Source organism: Lagenorhynchus albirostris, chromosome 3 (genome assembly GCF_949774975.1).
Source record: "Lagenorhynchus albirostris chromosome 3, mLagAlb1.1, whole genome shotgun sequence".
In the NCBI taxonomy this organism is placed as follows: domain Eukaryota; kingdom Metazoa; phylum Chordata; class Mammalia; order Artiodactyla; family Delphinidae; genus Lagenorhynchus; species Lagenorhynchus albirostris.
This window is the reverse complement of record NC_083097.1, coordinates 136,552,310-136,572,981: the sequence shown is the minus strand read 5'-3', so window position 1 is coordinate 136,572,981 and position 20,672 is coordinate 136,552,310. Positions and strand designations below refer to the sequence as shown.

The window sequence follows — 20,672 nt, the reverse complement described above, 5'->3', positions numbered from 1 at the left end:
AAATTCTTCCCCAATATCTTGTTTTATTCTGAGTTTTGTTCTCTTTCTTACTAAGGCAACTAAAGAACTTTAGGGGACGAAAATGAAAAGCAGACGCTATAAAAATGTGTTTATTAACTAATGCAGGGAAATGAAACGGCACCAGAGGAGATTCTATTTATAACTGCCTCGAGGATTATGCCATCATCTACAGTATTTGATTTTTTAATGCATTCATTCAGAGCTGAGACCCTGTAGGGGTGCTCTTTAAGCCTGACACTGAATGAAATAATTCAATTAAAATAGGCTCAAGGGGTTTCCCTGATGGCGCAGTGGTTAAGAATCCGTCTGCCAAGGCAGAGGACACAGGTTCGAGCCCTGGTCCGGGAAGATCCCACATGCCACAGAGCAACTAAGCCCATGTGCCACAACTACTGAGCCTGTGCTCTAGAGCCCGCGTGCAGCAACTACTGAAGCCCGTGCTCTAGAGCCCATGCTCCGCAACAAGAGAAGCCACCACAACGAGAAGCCTGCACACCACAACGAAGGGTAGCCCGTTTGCCGCAACTAGAAAAGCCCACGCGCAGCAACAAAGACCCAACTCAGCCAAAAATAAATAAATTTATTTTAAAATAAATAAATAAATAATAAAATAAAATAGGCTTCAGGCTTCTGCAAGGTATTAACTTCCTGAAGAGAAGATTTAGGACTTGCTCTAGGCGCTTCAGCACCAGCATTGGTGAGACCACAGGAAACTGTATGAAGGGCTCAGTAAGAGGGGTTTCTGGAGACATTGGTGGCGGTGACATTTCTGGGCTGCCTGGAAAGGGGGCTGTCAGAGTAGAAATTGTACCTCAGGGAAAAGAGACTCTGTCCAAAAGTTTCCCAACAGCTCACTGGAGTCTGACAGGCATTTTACCATATTGCTCTGGATGAAACCTATCCTTTCCCAGCAGGAAGTGAAATTTAATAATGATCATTAACATGTACCATTCATTGAGCGCTCTCAGTGAATATCCTCAGTAGAGTATTGACCTAAGCACTTTCCATGCGTTCTTACACAGTCTTCACAACTGTATGACGTTAACGATCATCAAGCCCATTTTAGATGGGCAAACTGAAGTGCTAAGAAGCGCCATGAGCTGCCCAAGTTTACACAGCTAGCAGGCTGCAGACAAACCCTCATCTGTGGTGCCAAAGCCAGTGCTGTTCAGCACTTAAAAGTGCAAGTGGCATCTTATTACAGGACTGTGAACTGCAGAAGTGTGTGCATTCAGAGAAATAAAGACACAGCCCCTTTCCTCAGGTGTATGCAGTCTGGTAGGCAAACAAGGCTTATTCTCAGAGTAGCTCAAACTAAATTACAAATGACTGAGGTCAAATCCAAACGTGAGAATAGGTTTTCACACAGGCAGGGGAGAGAGGACAAGATCACAGGAAGAGGAGGATATGAAACAGCCAAGCTGAGGACCTAAAATCACCCTTCTCCCTGCCCAAGACAGGCCCAGTAGGCTACATTTTTTTTTTTTTTTTTTTTTTTTTTTTGCGGTACGCGGGCCTCTCCCTGCTGCGGCCTCTCCCGTTGCGGAGCACAGGCTCCGGACGCGCAGGCTCAGCGGCCATGGCTCATGGGCCCAGCCGCTCTGCGGCATGTGGGATCTTCCCGGACCGGGGCACGAACCCGTGTCCCCTGCAACGGCAGGCGGACTCTCAACCACTGCGCCACCAGGGTTTATTTTTTTTTAATGCTCGTAAGTTTCTGACTCCGACTCCAATGTGCGGCGGGTTCTTTCCCACACCAAGCAATTCTCCAGCACCAGCTGGGTGCCCTACAATTCAACTCACTTTTGATATTACAGAGGTAGCATCAGATCCCAAGGATAAGGGCTCAGCCCCACAAGGCTGGCCCCTGCACCCGCCACCCCTGCTTCAGACGCCAGTCAAAAGCCCAGGTTTTCTGACGGACCAGCGATAATTGGAGGTTCCAACAAACCCCTGCTTAGGTTCGATTAATTTGCTAGGGTGGCTCATAGAACTCAAAGAAACATTTTACTTACCAGATTGCCAGTTTATTATGAAAGGCGATAACTCAGGAACGACCAGCAGGAAGAGATTCATAGGACAAGATGTGGGGAAAGAGCACGGAGCTTCCATGCCCTCTCCAGGTGCAACACTCTTCCGGCTCCTCCATGTTCCCCAACGCGGAAGTTCTCTGAACTCAGTCCTTCCGGGCTTTTATGGCCGCTTCATGACGTAGGCACGACTGATTAAATCATTGGCCATTGGCGATTGAACTCACTCGCCATCCCCTCTCCCCTGCCCCGAGGTCGGGGGTGGAACTGAAACTTATAATCACAGGATGGGCTCTCCTGGCAACCAGCCTCCATCCTCAGGTGTGGTTCAGAAGCTACCATCAACACAACAAAAGACACACCTTTAAACGCTCTCATCACAGAAAATTCCAAGGGAAATTTCCAATTTCGCAGGTCTGTGCCAGAAGTGGGGACAAAGGCCAAGTACACGTTTATTATAAATCACAATACGACAACTGGGCGTTCCATGGGATTAGGAACCGTGTCTTCCTTATTTGCTCCATACCCCCAGTAGCCAGCACCGACATTTTGTTGGGAGAATGGAAGCGTACCTTAAAGAAGAAAAAGAAAATATACAAAATTAAATAAGCAAAAGAAAAGAAATCTCAGCCCTAAATCTAACCGTCCTCTTCTGAAGGAGAAAAAAAAAAAAAAGGAGAGCAAGCAGAGGAATGCAGAGGAAGTGGAGGGGGAGGGTCTGAGAGACTTGTTGGTTCAGGTGCAAGTGATGTCAACAGCTGAAATGACCACCCTGAACGGCTAGCCCTGGATCAGTACTTATGAAACTTGAGTCTGCATGGGGAGCTTGTTAAAATACAGATTGCTGACTCACCCCCAGAGTTTCTGATTCAGTAGACCAGGGAAATTTTGCCTTTCTAACTAATTCCCAGGTGATGCTAATGCTGCCAGTTCAGGGTGCAGCCCTCTGAGAGCCAACAGCATTCAACCTCATCGCACATTAAGATCACCTTGGGGAGCTTATAAAAACACCCAGGCGGTACCCCTGACCAAATCCATCATAATCCCTGGGGGTGGAAACAAGTTATGCCTATTTTTAAAAAGTAGGACCAGGTCATTGCAATGTGCAGCCAAACCAGAGAGGAGGCGCATGTGTGAGCTTGAAGTTCATACACCATAAAATAACAGCTGGGCTTCACTGGTGGCTCAGTGGTTGAGAGTCCGTTTGCCGATGCAGGGGACATGGGTTCGTGTCCCGGTCCGGGAAGATCCCACATGCCGCGGAGCGGCTGGGCCCGTGAGCCGTGGCCGCTGAGCCTGCGCGTCCGGAGCCTGTGCTCCACAATGGGAGAGGCCACAGCAGTGAGAGGCCCGCGTACCGCAAAAAAAAAAAAAAAAAAAAAAAAAAAAAAAAAAAAAAACAGCTAATAACAGCTAATATTCACTTACCATGAGACAGTCACTCTGCTGAGCACATTACTGCATGACCTCATTTAATCCACACAGGAACCTTCAAGTAAGGACTATTATTCCCATTTTACCAATAAGGAGAGTCAGAGAAATTAAGTAATTTGTCTAGGCCACAAAATGGTATGTGAAAAGCTAAGAATCCAGTTCAGGGTTTTGTCTGTGCCAAGACTCCTAACCCCTAGGGGTCTTTAGGCCCCTCCCCAAGCCACTTAGTGCTCTGGTCCCTGCCTTAAATCTTCAGTATTTGGTTGCATCGAGATGACAACAATCTGCGCTGTAATAACTGGAATCCTCTTCATATTTGGGATTAGATAGAAAGAGATCTGTATTCATAGATACATACATGAAAAAAACAAATGCAAATCACAGAATGGTTGTTTTACTGAATTCAATACTACTTAAAAATCCAGTCACTGTCCTGCTCATATGGCTTATAACCACTTCCAAGTAAAGTTCAACCTCCAAATACGGCATTCAAGGCCCTTCATGATGGAACCCCTGCCTCGGACTCTGCAGCCCCGCATCCCTCCTCCTCTGTTCTCAACAGCCTCTTTTCAGTTCCCCAAATCTAACCATGCCACCATGCCTTTATTCTTGCTCTTCTCTCTCTTTCCTTTCTCTTTATCTGCCTGGAGAACTTCTACCCATCCTCTAAAACTCAGGTCACCTGTCACTTCCTACCCATAATCCTCTCGCGTGCCTCTTCTCTGAGCGATCAAAGCAGCATGTGTATCACATTTTATTCTAGGGTTACTATGTATTATTCTCTACCCCCTTAATCTGTTTGCTGAATTTCCAAAGGGACCTTTTTAAGAGAATCCTGGCTCTGCTCTGAGAATGTGACTTTCCCCGAAGATCCCTCGAGTAAGAACTATACTCTCTCCCACCCACGAGGCTTGGAGATGGAGCGTTTGTCCTCTCTTCCAGACCATTGTCCTTCCTTCCTCTGTAAAATCCCTGCAGCTCTGAATCTCATGTTATCAGATGACACCACTACCCACCCCTCCTTGTTACCGTCCTACTCCCAGCATCACCCCTTTTATTCCTTGAATATTTAGCTCCTGGCTCACTGTCCCTCTCTCCAATACAAATCTGTCTTAATTACTGGTGATTCCAATCTACATTGTTGACCCTTCCAATACCCTGTTCACTCGATTTCTTGATTTTCTCACCTCTGATGAGCTTGGTCTCTATCCCACTTCACCCATCACCCCCATGGTCTCACCCCAGATACTAAACCATGTCACTACCAATCACTAAAACCCCTCCAAAATTTCACTTTCAAGTATCCCACCCTCCAAGTGAGGACACAGCATGGGGGAGGGGGAGGGACAGTGAACAGAGGCTCAGATTCCCCAACCCACTGTTATCCTTGTTCCCTCTTGCCCAGTCCCCTGGCCTCCTCTTACTTTGTCAGACTCACTTGGCTAAACCACATATTTCTCAGTTAAAACCAAGTCTCTGCCTGCTCTGCCCCTGTACCCTGAGAGCTGAAAGCGGCTAGAGAAAGGGGCTGACTGGTCACTGTCAAGTCATGACCTTGAACCTCAAGCGGGTCCTGTTGCTAGTCCATTCACTCTTCCACTCTCCCAGACAATTCCTGCTTTTGCCTCTCTTTACAAACCTTGAGTCCCCGTCCCCATTTTCAGCACTTGACCTTGCTTCTCTAAATCATTTGAAAATAAAGGCAATCAGATAGGAACTTCCACCAGCTCCCACCTCACTTCACTCTGCGGCACCTGCACCCACGTTCTCTCCGCCTCACTATGGCTACGGGGGAGGACTCCAGAGACCTTCCCCTCTGGCCATGCAGGGATTCCAGACGCTGCAGCACCACTGAACCAATTCTCTACCCTCTTTGTGCCACATTCCCTAGCTCCCCTAGATGGGAAGATCCCACCGAGACAGAAAATAAACTGTGGTTGGAGGGTGTGGATCGCTTCTCTTTTGAACTGGAAATTTACATTATTCTTTTGTGCTTTGTACCCAAGTAGAGGATAAGGCCCTTGATATGCGATTATTTCTACAAACAAAAGGCTAGGCGTCTCTGAATTGTTACTCCAGTGAATGCCTATTTATCTGGCTTCTACTTATTTCAAGTACAGTGACCCAGAGAAGACAAATAAAATAGGATTTGAAGTTCTTAATGTGCTGTGTATTTGCTTGGATTTACAAAGACCAATTATTCAATTCAATCAGTAAAAATAAAATCTTATTCAGTCTTTTCCCTGTAATCATTGGAGGATCTCAAAAGTGAATAGCGCATGGGAGCGAGAAGCATGTGTGTGCGTGGGGATGGGTGGGAATGCCACTTTTGGTCAACTTTTTTGAAAAGTCTTCACTTTTCCCAGACAATTTTTTTTAAATATTTATTTATTTTATTTTATTTTTTGGCTGCATCGGGTCTTAGTTGTGGCACACGGGATCTTCATTGAGGCACGTGGGATCTTTCGTTGCGGCGCACAGGCTTCTCTCTAGTTGAGGCGTGTGAACTCAGTAGTTGTTGCGTGCGGGCTTAGTTGCCCCACAGCATGTGGGATCTTAGTTGCCCAACCAGGGATTGAACCTGTGTCCCCTGCATTAGAAGGCAGATTCTTAACCACTGGACCTCCAGGGAAGTCCCAAAAATTTTTGAAAAAGAGTACTCTAGGATTTTTCTCTCCTCCCTTTCCAGCCCAAACTATTGACAATTAAAATTCCCACTTTCCATATTACGTTAGTTAAGGCCATAGGAAAGAATCTTCTAAGGGTATTTGTGTTTTAATTTACATTGAGCACTTACCATCTGCCTTGGCATCATGCAAGTGCTTTGTGTCTGTTATTTAAATCTTTATGCTTCATAGGATAGGTAGTATTTTATCATCATCCCCATTTACAGATTTGGAAACTGAGGCTTAGATAAATTCAGAGATCAGCCCAAGGTCTGTAGCTACTAAGTGGGGGAGCTGAGAATCAAACCTAGGCAGTATGACTCCTAAATGTGTATACAGGGATGTCCCAAGGCTTTCTATTTTCCTCTCAGAGTTTCACTCCTTTATCTGCTATAATCCATTGGTTATTTAAAAGGAAAATAGGATGAATGGAGTCAAGTCTCACTGAGAAGATATAAGATGAGTTAGGTCATACAGAATGGACTGACTTCCTCAGGGAGAGAATTAGCAGAGGCAAAATGCAAATTCTGCTGGTGGAGAGGCTGCATTTTAAATCCTTATCTAACACACTGGCAAGGACAGGGTGACCCCAGTCTCTAAGTGGCTGAGGGAGGTAGTCTAAGGTGGTGACTTCTGGAATGAAAACTGCCAAGGTTTAAAGCCAGGCTCTTCTTACCTTGTGATCTTGGGCAAGTTAATTAACCTCTCTGACCCTCAGGTTCTTTCTAGGTAAATGGAGATGACAGTAATAGTAGTTACTTCCCAATCAAGTTGGTTCCAAGTGTTCACCAAAGAAACACCATTAAATTTTGAATGCAGCATGACAGACTGAATATACAATGGCCAAACCATATGTAAAAATAGATCTCTAACCTACTGTCTGCAACCAGCCCTAGAAACCGACCCATTATCTAGGGAGCTCAGGAAGCCAGCCTACTTATTATTTATAAGTCAGACTTGTACAAAGTCAGACCACCATCTCTAGAAAAAATTCCATAAAGCCAAACTCCTATAACTACCAGCCCAAAACAGGCAGGACTTGATTAATAACTGGCAGCTTCCAACTTAGGACCAACCAGAGAAAGCCAAATATGCAGCCTTCACCAGTCACATAAGATGTCCTACCTCTTATTGGCCCACCTACAACTTCCCCACAATAACAGCCTTCAATAGGGACATACCTGAAATCTTCCTTTTTCTCCACTATGAAGTTTTCCAATTCCTCTGCCTGCTTTTGAGTCTCGGCCAAAACACAAGTGATGGTGGCTGGCTCCTTTGTTACAGCAAGCTCTGTACAAATAGCCTTTGCCTGTTCTCACTGGGTTGGTCTTTATTTCCACAAGCGTTAACTGGACTCATTCAGGTTAGAAATGATGGAGACTTAGATCAAGGTGATAACAGTGAAGATAGTAAAAAGTGATTATATTCAGGAAATATTTTAAGGGGAGAACCTTCAGGGACTTCTCTGGTGGTGCAGTGGTTAAGAATCCGCCTGCCAATGCGGGGGACACGGGTTCGAGCCCTGGTCCGGGAAGATCCCACATGCCGCGGAGCAACTAAGCCCGTGTGTCACAACTACTGAGCCCACCTGCCACAACTACTGAAGCCTGCACGCCTAGAGCCCGTGCTCCGCAACAAGAGAACTCACCATAGTGAGAAGCCCACGCACCGCAATGAAGAGTAGCCCCCGCTCGCCACAACTAAAGAAAGCCCGTGCACAGCAACAAAGACCCAGTGCAGCCAAATGTAAACTTTAAAAATTAAAAATAAAGAAATAAGTGTAGAACCTTCAAAATATAAGCAGGGAGGGAGAGTGAGAACCAAGTCCTAGCTTGAACAACTAGGTAGGCAATGGTGCCACGTAGAAAGTCAGGGAAGGCTAGAGTACATACATTCGCAAACAGGAGAAAAAAATGCCTAGTGTTCACCTACTCTCTGCATACACAGTAATGTAAATAGCTCCAAAAATCTTCTCTGTCTCAGAGACCACCTCTGCCAGCACAACCTGTGGACAGAAAATTGTTTCCTTGGATAGAGGTGCCTCCAGGGTGTTAGTTCATGAGTATCCACCAGCTCCCACTGCCCACTTGCACTCCCATTTACTTCCTCCCCAGATCAAAAAAAAAATCGTTGCAATCCGCTAACTGATACATGAAATTCCACCCTTGGAACTGCTTTCAACCACAAGTCAAAAGTTAATAAAACAGTATAATCTCAATGTTTTGAAGTATGTGTATATCCAGAAGCAAGTATAGCAAAATGTTAGCCACATTTGTTATCTCCAGATACTGGTATTCTAGGTGATTTAAATTTTCTTCTTAATACATTTCTGTATTTCCTAAGCCTTTCATAATGAACAAGACCTTTTCTTATTAAAAAAAACAATAATAAAGTTCTTAAAAATGAGATCTCTGTAAACCAATTATACTTCAATATTAAGAAATGAGACCTCTGGGATAGTTAACAAATTAAAAGCTATCAGTCATTTATGCCTTGGTATGAATGAATAGTTTGTTTATCACCCATTCTGTTGGGGTGTGTAGAGGATATGAGAACTGAGGTGGGAGCTGTCAAAGGCACAAGGAGGAATGTGTTACCCAAACATTTCACAACATGGCCAAAGACAGCCCTGCCTCTGCAGGTATGTGAGAGAGAGTAGACACAGAGGTCAGCTCAGAGGCAGGAGCTGAGAAATACAAATATATGTGGTATTTCCAAACACTGTTTCAGTGGGGTCATTGACAGCCTAAGAAGAAGGAACACCCTAGTTTTTAACTAAATAACAGAGGTGTTTGAAATGCAAACAGAGGTAAATTCAGAAATAGGCACTCCCAGGCTCCCCTGGTGGTACAGTGGTTAAGAATCCGCCTGCCAATGCAGGGGCACATGGGTTCGAGCCCTGGTCTGGGAAGATCCCACATGCCGCGGAGCAACTAATCCCATGAACCACAACTACTGAGCCCACGTGTCACAACTACTGAAGCCCGCACGCCTAGAGCCCGTGCTCTGCAACAAGAGAAGCCACCGCAATGAGAAGCCCGCGCACCACAACGAAGAGTAGCTCCTGCTTGTCGCAACTAGAGAAAGCCCGCCTGCAGCAACGAAGACCCAACACAGCCAAAAACAATAAATAAATAAATTTATTTAAAAAAAAAAAAAAAGAAAGAAGGCTTCCCTGGTGGCGCAGTGGTTGAGAGTCCGCCTGCCGATGCAGGGGACACAGGTTCGTGTCCCGGTCTGGGAAGATCCCACATGCCGCAGAGCGGCTGGGCCCGTGAGCCATGGCCGCTGAGCCTGCGCGTCCGAAGGCTGTGCTCCACAACGGGAGAGGCCACAGCAGTGAGAGGCCCGCGCACCGCAAAAAGAAAAACAAACAAAAAACAACAACAACGAAAAGAAATAGGCACTCCCAAGAGAACCTTGACTGGGGCAGATTCAGCCCTGACCAGACCTCATGGCCAAGTCCTGGACTTGGAGAATCACCAAGGTGTGTGGACATATTTTGTCACTGAGGTGAGAAAAGGAAGTAAATTAATTTCAGGCACTGCTCTCCTCTCCCAAAACAGCAGAGAAGAGCTGTCATTGCCCAACCCCTACCCCCAAATTCAACAGGCCTTCTGCTCCAAAAACTTTAAATCTTCACTTATTTCCATTCATTCTTGGCAAAACTGACAACTAAATCTGTTTACTATGGCTTCTAGCAAAGAATAGGCCCCTCCTGGGTCCGGGATTTCAAACCCTCAGCAGTTTGGCTGATTGATACTGGGAGGATTGATGGAATGAGACTTTCTCTTTCCTAGGATCACCTCCTCTTGCAGTATGTGCATAGGAGATGTATAGATGGATGGACTCTCACATAATCAAGGACCCAGAACACTCCAAAAGCACATTATCCTGCTAAACAGTAACAACTGAGGAGTACTTCAGACATTTTTTCATCACATTCCCATACTAAGCCAAACTTACCCAAAACTTGGAAATAAACTACCATAGTAAACGTACCTCCTTTCAGTATCATTGTTTAACAGACTCATCCGAGGATTATTAATTAGGACTTTGTATGATTTTGCTTTAGAGAACAGACATTGTTTAGAGAACAGACATTGTGAAAATAATGTTAACTTGTAGATTTCTGTCCCAAAGGTTACAATTTCATTGCCCTGTAGAACATTAACCAATTTTGTATCTTTTAGCAAATTCATTTTCACATTCCCTTGACTAACATACTATATAAATGTGTTTCTTAAATTTTTTGGAACCAGCTCTATGTTCTTTGAATAAAATCTTTACATGTTTACTGTCTTTTGTATGAGTCATGTGTCATGGAGAAAAACTTTTTCTCTAACCTCTTACATTTTGTTTTGCGTGCGGGCAAATTAAACTCAGACAGACAGAGTAGCAAGAGAAAAATCAGATTTAATCATGGGAGTTCATAAAACAGATGTGACCCAAAGGGGCTTATATACCATCTTAATAGGGGAAAGGAAGGGGGAGAAGGGCACTTCTGGGAAACAAATGACTTTTTAGAAAGAGAGGGAAGAAAGGGCACTTAGAATAAATGGGGGACATGATAGTTTTGTAATAATGTCTGTTTTGGTGTGGTGCCAGCTTTACATCTCCAAGAAGACTAGAGAGTTGCTCCCAGGGAGGGGATTTATGACAACTGAGTTCTTTTGAGATGCTCTGCTTTTAGGCAGATAAGGGATTTGAGGATCTCAAATGCCTTCAGCTCAAAATAATTTTTATGTAACAAGGGCATACTCTGGACTTCTTCATCCCTTCACATGTTTTCACTTTTTTGAAATGTATGCCCCATTTCCCAGGACAGCAGAAGAGTCCCACCTTAAAGCCAGTTCTGACACTAAAATTCTTCCCACGTTGCCAAACTAAACAACTGTGTGGCCTTGAACAAGTCACGTTCCCTCTCTGGGCTCAGCTTCCTGAGATATAAATTGGGGCATGTGGAAGAGATGATCTCTACAGTTCCTTCTAGATCTAGGCATCTCTGCTAAAGTTAATTGCTTGGCAAAATGATAAAAACAGGCCACATTGATCTTCAAGTCCTCTTCCCATTCCCATTCCACCTCATCCTTAATGATGTCACTACACGAGGGAGGCCTTTCCTCCCAGGCAGAAGCCCAGAGTCCTGAATTTTCTCTCTCCCCACCAACACTGATCTATATCCTATGTCCAGTCCACCAGGGAACATTTCCAACAGGGAACCTGCTCAGGTTATAAAATAATCAATAGCAAGGGTAAAAAGCTATTAGGAAATGAAGTTCTCACATATATATACATACTCTCCTCCAAAAGATATCTGTATTGATCTTACAAGAAAGATAAAATTTTTACTCAGGTGAGGGGTGGAATCTCAGGCAATGTGACAGGCAAGTGGGGTAGGCTTGTGAAAGCAGGGGACTCTTAATACCCCCACATCAAATGCTTTTGGAGGGCTGGTTTTGGTCAAAACAGACCAGAACTGTGTCCCAAGCAGCACCAGGCCCCATGCCATACCAGCTGTTATATATTTTGAACATCACCTTTGTTTTTTCGGCTTGGTTTACAGAGTCACGTCTGTCTCCAAGTACGTACAATAGTGACAAAAATCTCTGCATCTGTTGCTAGTCATTCATCTTCAACCCAAAATGTAACATTTGCGCTTGAACACTGCTGTTGATTAAGATGATTAGACTTGATTCTCATTATTCTTCATTAAATAGAAAATAGACACTTAGGTAGTTTTCCTTTCACTTATTAATCTGTCCTAATGTTTCTACACTGAAGATTTCTTCAATGCTAGAATTTAAATAATGAAAACAACTAAATTCAGAGACTCTTAAGGATAAGGAATGAACTCCCATCCTGATTCCTGCAATGAAGCTTGTCTTTTTAACACTCTTCTTCCCTCCTCCCTGGCAATTACAAGACAAGCATCCGTGACAGAAAAGGCTGGGAGTGTGCATGTTTTTAGAGCAGAGGAGAACCAGCAGGACAGTTGTTCCCACTGCCAATGCAGCAATAACATAGCATGTCTTCACTTGTGGGACAATCATTTGAACATCTTTCTTACAAAAATAACAATGAATCTTCTTCCGGGTTAGCATCAGATCTCAAGGGAATGTCCTGGCCCAGACAAGACAGAGCACATGTGGTCAAAGTTGCATGTAGGACAATGATCCTCGACCCTGGCTACACATTAAAATCACCTGAGGACCTTTTAAAAACTATTCATGCCTGGGCAGCATGAACTCAGACCAATAAAATCAGAACCTCTGGTAGTGAGGCCCAAGGATAGGAATAGAAAACTGATTAGAAAAGGTGATTTTAACAGGCAGTCAGAAATGTGAACCCCTGGGATAGAGAGGTGTTCACTGTAGCTTTGTTTAGAAGGAAAACAATGCAAACAACTTATAGTTTATTGATTGGGTGTGATTAAATTATGATGCATCTACACAATGGGATAATTACCAGTCTTCTTTTTTTTTTAATAAGGCAAATCTATAAGCGTTAGGAAAAACCATTCTCTCCATCAATACTTTGGGTACAATTAAGGCCTATAAGTTTGGGAGAGGCCTATAAAAATGTTAAAGACCTGAAAAAAGAATGTTGATTACAAAATACAAAAATAAAACTGCAAAGTTGCAACGAATGTGTTTGTCTATAAAATATATCATGCCAGCTTCAGCAATTGTTAGGTTTAGTATTCATAAAATTATTACATTTGAAAACAGCTGGTAAGTTCTATTTTTACCTCAAGAATTCCTGAGTATGCATTGTCAGTGGTTCTCAAAATGTGGCCCCCAGAACAGCAAAATCAGCCTTGTCTGAAAACTTGCTAGAAATGAAGACTCCTAGGCCTCACCCCAGACCTACTGAATCAGAAACCCTGGGAATGGAGTTCAATGAATGCTCTGTTTGCACAAGCCCTTCAAGTGACTCTGATACAAGCTTAAATATGAGGACCACTGTGCTAGACGATTACCAAAATAAAAGGATAATAATCTTATAGAATAAAAATTAAAATAACCAATCATAAACTAAATAAGTAGCCAAGTAATTTACAAAGCACAATTTGAAAATCCTTTCAAAAATTTCTGAGAAAATTATATATAGCCTAAAAAAGTCAAATATAAAATTACCATATGATCCAGCAATCCACTCCTAGATATATACCCAAAAGAATCAAAAGCAGGGACTCAGGGCTTCCCTGGTGGCACAGTGGTTGGGAGTCCGCCTGCCGATGCAGGGGACGCGGGTTCATGCCCTGGTCCAGGGGGATCCCACATACCACGGAGCAGCTGGGCCGTGAGCCATGGCCACTGGGCCTGCGCGTCCGGAGCCTGTGCTCCGCGTCCGGAGAGGCCACAGCAGTGAGAGGCCTGCTTACCGCAAAAAAAAAAAGCAGGGACTCAGACAGATATTTGTATATCAATGTTCATAGCAGCATTATTCACAATAGCCAAAAGGTGGAAATACCCAAGTGTCCACAAGAGATGAACTGGTAAACAAAATGTGGTCTATATATACAATGGAATATTATTCAGCCTTAAAAAGGAATGAAATTCTGAATTCATGCTACAACATGGATGAACCTCAAAAACATTACACTAACTGAAGTAAGCCAAACACAAAAGGACAAATATTGTAGGCTTCTACTTATATGAGGTATCTAGAATAGGCAAATTCATAAAGGCAGAAAGTAGAACAAAGGTTACCAGGAGGTGGGGAGAAGGGAGGGAGGAATAGGGACTTTCTGTTTAGGGTGATGAAAAAGCTCTGGAAATAGATAGTGGCATGGTTGCACAACATTGTAAATGTACTTAATGTCCTTGAGTTGTACGCTTAAAAATGGTTAAAATGGTGACTTTTATGTTGTATATATTTTACCACAATAAAAAAAGCAAGCTGGAGAACCGGGAAAGCCAGTGGAGTCATTCAGTCTGAGTCCAAAGGCCTGAGGACCAGGGGAGCCAGGGGTTAATTCTCAGTCCAAGTCTGAAGGCCTGAGAACCAGGAATGCTGATTTCTGAGGGCAGGAAAAGATGGATGTCTCAGCCAAGCAAAAAGAACAAACTTGCCCTTCCATCCTCTGTTTGTACTCGTCAGGCCCTCAACAGATTGGATGACGCCCACCAGCATTGGGGTGGGGGGGTGCAGGGGAGGGCATTTTTATTCAGTCTACCAAGTCAAATGCTAATCTCTTCCAGAAAAACCCTCACAGACACCAAGAAATAATGTTTCACCAGCTATCTGGGCATCCCTTAACCCCATCAAATTGACACACAAAATTTACCATCACAGGTGGTTTATTTACCACCTGTACGCTTGGACTATAAACTCCTTGAGGGTAGGGACTGTTGTTCATGGGTCTCCAATATCTAACACAGCACCTAAATCACAGCATTAACTAACAATAAATGAATGAACACGTGAATAAGTGAATGAGCAAGTAAATGAATAAATGAGTGCACAAACAATTGCCACATAAGTCTTTAGGTGTCACGTCCACTGAGATTACATGCAAAATTTTGTGCACACGTGAATTTTCCAGAGAATGGGTCCGTACCTTTTATCATAGTATCAATGGGACACATGACCCCAAAGTGCTCAAAACCACTGGTGTAGAGATGGGGACAGGATGGGTCAGACTAGACGATTTCCCACAGATGGCCCCAGGCAAGCATTTCAAACAGATCAAAAGTGAGCGGCACGCAAGCTGACAAGATGACGTATCACACTGAGGAAAAACAAGAGAGGAAATCAGAGTTTACTGAGTGAAACCTGTCATTAGCCGACCATTCCTCTTCGTGTCCTTGAAGTTCACTACTTCTCTGATTTTACAGAAACAAATGAATACTCTGGTCATTATCCTGATTGCAGTTCTGGCAGACACTAGCTAGACACAGATGCTTCCAACTTAAAGAAATTTCAAGAAAAAGCTTGTATTTGGAACACCTGAATCCTCTGCTGAGGGACGAGCCGGGCACTCATGTAAGTAAGGAAGTCCTACTGGGTAGCAGAGGCCAAGGATACACACGATTATCGCACGGCCTTAAAGGAACTCACAGTTTCATGGAAGAGAAAGATAATCCTCTACTCAACTCCCCTAGCAATCAGACAAATGCAAATTAAAATGACAGTGAGAAACCTCTGTAGACACATCAGACTTTCGATGAGGATAAGGGAGAATGGGATCTTCACGGGAGTGAAAAGCTAAGGTCGTTCTGGAGGGCACTGTACGAGTGCTCACCGTGTACCCCACCCAACCTTACCCCAGGGTCAGTGTAGCTTACCTACCACTCACGGATCTTACTCCTGGTATAAACCCCCGAGAAATTATCACACTGATTCCTAAGAGGACTTATGCAAAGTTGTTTTCCAAGGCTCCTGGAAACCCCAGATGCTCCCTTATTGTCTCCTGCTACTTACAGAGAACATGTTGGAAACATTAGTTAAAGCTGTGCCACAGGGGGAAGAACTCAAATGTAATGCCCTAAACCTAGCCTCACCACCTAGCTCCAAAATTGCCATCTTGAACCACTGAGGGTGTATAATTCCCATTTGGGGGTTGGTAGGGTGGGGGGAGGTGATTAGAGGGCACACGTTCCCTGGATGCTGAAGACAGAAGTCAATTCAGAAACATGGCCTTCCATGCAACAGCCGTCTTGGCCATCACTGAATGAGAACATAGAATGAGGAACTTGGAAATTAACCTCTCTGGGTCATTTCATCTAGTCCTCTGCCTCCCGTGGGTCGCATGATTAAAGCATCCTCAGGAGCCCAGATCTAGGGAAATGATTTTCCTTTTTTTCCTGAGATTCTTTAAAACTTTGATTCAGGAGGGCTATGAACTCTTGAATAAAGGGGACGAGAGAACTCAAGGGAAAACTACGATGGTACACAAAGGTTTTGAGCATGGACCCCAAATATAACTACTTTATACTTTTAAAATATCAGTGTAGTTCCACTTACCAGTAATATGCTCTATCCAAGTTGCTTAAAAATATGTTTCTCTAAAAGGATTAAGCCTCACAGGGCTGTGGTGAGGGATAAATGAAATAATAATCATGAAGCATTTAGCACATTATAGATAGCCCATCAATGTCAGCCATTATTCACAAAATGTTTCCTTTTATTTTCTTAGCCAATAAAATGTATTAAGCCCTTTTTTTTTTTTTTTTTTTTTTTTTGCGGTACGCGGGCCTCTCGCTGTTGCGGCCTCTCCCGCGGCGGAGCACAGGCTCCGGACGCGCAGGCCCAGAGGCCATGGCTCACAGGCCCAGCCGCTCCGTAGCATGTGGGATCCTCCCGGACCGGGGCACGAACCCGCGTCCCCTGCATTGGCAGGCGGACTCCCAACCACTGCGCCGCCAGGGAAGCCCTATTAAGCCCTTTTTAAAAAAAAAAAAAAAAAAATTTATTTATTTTTGGCTGTGTTGGGTCTTCATTTCTGTGCGAGGGCTTTCTCTAGTTGCGGCGAGCGGGGGCCACTCTTCATCGCGGTGCGCGGGCCGGTGCACGGCCTCTCTTGTTGCAGAGCACAGGCTCCAGATGCGCAGGCTCAGTAGTTGTGGCTCACGGGCCTAGTTGCTCCAGTGGCATGTGGGATCTTCCCAGAACAGGGCTCGAACCCGTGTCCCCTGCATTGGCAGGCAGATTCTCAACCACTGGTCCACCAGGGAAGCCCCAATTAAGCCCTTTTTTGTTCACTGAATTAGACCTTAGGAGTAAAGACGGGACGTAGAATTTTTGAAAGCTGAACAATAACTTGGATATCATCCAGTCCATTTTTTCCAAATCAAATCTTAACTGTAACACTGAAAAACAGTAATTAAAAAGAGCTGCTGTAATGGGAGAGATTGGTAGAGAGCTGTCCTGTTGCCCTCCCCAGGGAACCCTAGGATCCCGCAGAGCACAGTTTGTAAACCACAGCTCATCCAACCTCTTCATGTTACAGATGAGGACGGGGGGGTTTACTGGTCTAATTGCTTGTCAAAGATCACAGAAGCTGGATCTCTGATATCAAGGAAGCTACCAACTAGCTATGGAAACTGGATGTGGAAGAAAATTGGGGCTAATTTTTTCAAGTTGTATTAACAAAGCCAGGGCATTAGCCAAGTCCCATGCCCTTTGGGTTTCAGCTTCTCCACTGAACTTTTGGTTCTCAATAACTTCTGCCTTAGTATCTACTACCCTAAAAAGAATGATCATTTATATGCTCAGTGACTGGTACAAATTTTTCATTGAATACTTTTATGAACTTGTGTATCTGTTATCTAAGTAAAATAAAAATACAAATATGTTGATATTGTAATGAAGGAAAATCATTTTGAATAAAACATCCTTATATAATCTGGAAATATATAGAAAACACTCAGACAGCAAGCATTTATATGTGATGAACTTTATATCACTTTTATGTAGCACTGAAGATTTATTTTAAAAACTTACTAAGAAATATTTCAGACATACAAAATGAGCTCTACTTCTCTGACACCGGATTCTGAGCGGGGCAGAATGACAATGAAGATAGTTGCTTTAATAAAATGCAACTCCTCCCTAATGGTAAGACTGAAGATTAAATGATTTTGAATGTTGGATATTGTCATCACTTCCTACTAAGGCGGGAAGAACCAAAGGGAAGTGAAACTTCCCTCAGTGCTCCGCCCCACTACCTGGAGTTGGCGGTTCGCTGCTCTGCACCCTCCAGATCCTCCCTTTTATCATCTCTCAATACTGCATTAGCTTCCTGTGGGAAAACCCACCGACATCCTAGTCTATGTTTTGAATCCTATTTCAAAGGCCTCAAATGGAAACAGAGAGGGACTTAAACCAGAATGCAGAGCAGATGAAGTGTGGCTCATTTACCCTCCACCAGCATCCCCTCTTTCCACCAGCCCTGGACAGACAAATCGTTCTTACCCAACATATACACTCAGCACAATGGAAGATGAGGGCTCAGACCCTGCTGTCAAGGTCTATTATCTAGTGGCTAAAAAATTCAAACACATAGATATTAAAAGGAAACAAATGTTTCAGGGGAAGATGTTTGATACCAAGTGAGTAGAATGAATTGTAAATGTCCTGGGACTTTAAACCACAAAGAAAGCATTGCTAGTATTTAGAAAAGACTTAGCAAAAAGAGATGGACCATGAGCTAAGCCTTAAATAACAGCAAGAATTGGATGGACAGGAGGGAGGGTGTTCCAAGTGGGGGAAACAGTGAACAGAGGACCCAAAAAAGGAAAAAAACATGAAGTATGGAAGCAAGTGGGAATGCTTGTCTGAGCAAACCTAGGCTCTTTGATTAGAGATAGAAAGTGAGGCCAAACCACAAAGGGTCTTAAACACCAGACTGAAGAGTTTACACCTACCCTTATTCCCTCCCTTCCCCCCATTCCCCCATGACACTAATCAGATGGGAAAATTCACAAGCAGACGCCTGGCCGCCTCACTACCAGACACCCATGGATGGCAAATACCTTTCCTGCTTTATACAAAATCTCATCTATTGGTAGAAGCTGCAAGGGAAGCTGTGTTGAGAAAGATTCTAAGATGACTCCTGAACTCATTGTGAGCGCTGTGATTTATAACTGGTGCCTGTCAAGGATAAAACACGGAGGCATTGCAGTAAGAAAAGCAATGCAGATGCTTTGCCTTTGCCAATTGTGCTTTATCCAAAAGGGATGGCTATCCCAAACCTGGAAGCAACCTAAATGTTCAGCGACAAATGATGGATAAAGAAGAAGTGGTATATATATATATATATATATATATATATATATATATATAATGAATATTACTCAGCCATAAAAAAGAATGAAATAATGCCATTTGCAGCAACATAGATGGCCCTAGAGATTATCATACTAAGTGAAATAAGCCAGACAAAGACAAATATTACACAATATTGCTTATTTGTGGAATCTAAAAATAAAATGATACAAACAAACTTATATACAAAACAGAAGCAGACCCACAGACATGGAAAACAAACTTACGGTTACCAAAGGGGAAAGAGAGAGGAGAGGTAAATTAGGAATTTGGGATTAACATACACACACTACTATATAATAGATAACCAACAAGGACCTACTGTATAGCACAGGGAAATATACTCAGTATTTTGTAATAACCTATAAGGAAAAAGAATATATATATATATATATATACATATATATGTAACTGAACCACTTGGCTGTACACCTGAAACTAACATAGCATTGTAAATGAACTATACTTCAATTAAAAAGGGGGGATGGCTATCACGATGAGAAATTTAGGAATGGAGTTGCTAAATGGGGTAAGGTTGGTGGTGTAGGGAAGGCCTTATAATTTCTACTAGTTAGGTCAAACACCAACCCTATCTATGCTTAAGACCAACCCCAAAAGAATGTTCTGCCCAGACTGTAAGTAAGATTATTAGGCACTAGTGCTGACATCTGGCCTCAGCAGCAGAGAATACTATAATTGATTAGTGATGGCTGTCATGAGCTCAGAAGTAAGAAGTAGCCGTATGCATGCTACATACTTACTGCGCCTACCTTTACCAAAAGAAACCACACTAAAAGTATTTCAGGCATCAGAACCAACTGATACAAGAAGTTAGGTATTCTGGTTTGGTTTGGTTTGGTTTGGGGTTGGGGAAGATATGTTTTTCAATTTATATAACCAAGCTGACAGGTACTCCTTCTATGTGTCTGTAACTACTAAGATCAGCCCCAAATGGACATTGTTTCGCTGAATGAACTCAAGGTAGGACCACGGAGCCCACTTATAAAAGAATTCAGAGATTTAAAGCCTTTAATCATAGCAGTTGTGTTTATCTTAACCTGTTTCTTTAGTGAGACCTACCCAGTACTTAAAAACATGCAGCCCACACCTGTCAATAATTCCCGGGGCAGATGAGCCTTCACTGGCAGCTTCTCACCCTGATCTCTGATCTCCCTGCCTCTAATTTTCTCTCCTGTTGGAACCCCTTCATCTGCTTCTCTACCACGCTCCTGGGACAATGGGGTTTGTCGACAGAGAGAGCAAATTTTTTTTCTTCTTTATATTCTTCCTGTAAATGCAAACAAGCGACCAGCACTACAAGAACTTTCATATTTGCAAACACCCCAGGGTGTTTCACACAAATCAATCTGACCAAAACCCATAAAATATAAATTCACCTGATACAAGCACAGGATGACTGCGGAGATTTCTCCCCCTACCTCCGCATTACACAGTGTCCATACAAATGACTCTGGAAACAGCACCAATTACTAGAGCCACCAGAGAAATCTCAAGGTCAGGAGAATTTGCAGGAAAAAGAAAGCAAATGAAATGCATCTTTAAAGAGGGCTTTTGCATGAGAGAGCCTGCTCCGAAGCAGATTCAAGTAAAAGTAGATGATTTGGGCAAGAAATTTTCCACCTTCCCTTTGTGATATTGCAGGTATCTGAGAATCACAGCCCCACTATCCATTCCCAGAGCGCTTTCCTAATCTGGAATCTATGCAATGTGCTTCTGCTATTGGGGA

General features: G+C 43.4%; 1 long non-coding RNA gene across 3 annotated transcripts in view; it reads right to left on the bottom strand.

Annotated features, from left to right (window-relative positions):
- LOC132518560 (uncharacterized) overlaps positions 1-20,672 on the bottom strand; it is a 144,140-nt gene that overhangs the window by 74,943 nt on the left and 48,525 nt on the right. For 2 of the 3 annotated variants that reach the window (XR_009539915.1, XR_009539913.1), the window contains exons 3-4: positions 16,124-16,188; positions 14,718-14,888 (exon numbers count right to left, since the gene is read on the bottom strand). This is a non-coding gene — a long non-coding RNA (uncharacterized LOC132518560). The remainder of the gene's footprint in view (positions 1-14,717; positions 14,889-16,123; positions 16,189-20,672) is intronic. The other variant, XR_009539914.1, reaches the window with a different exon arrangement.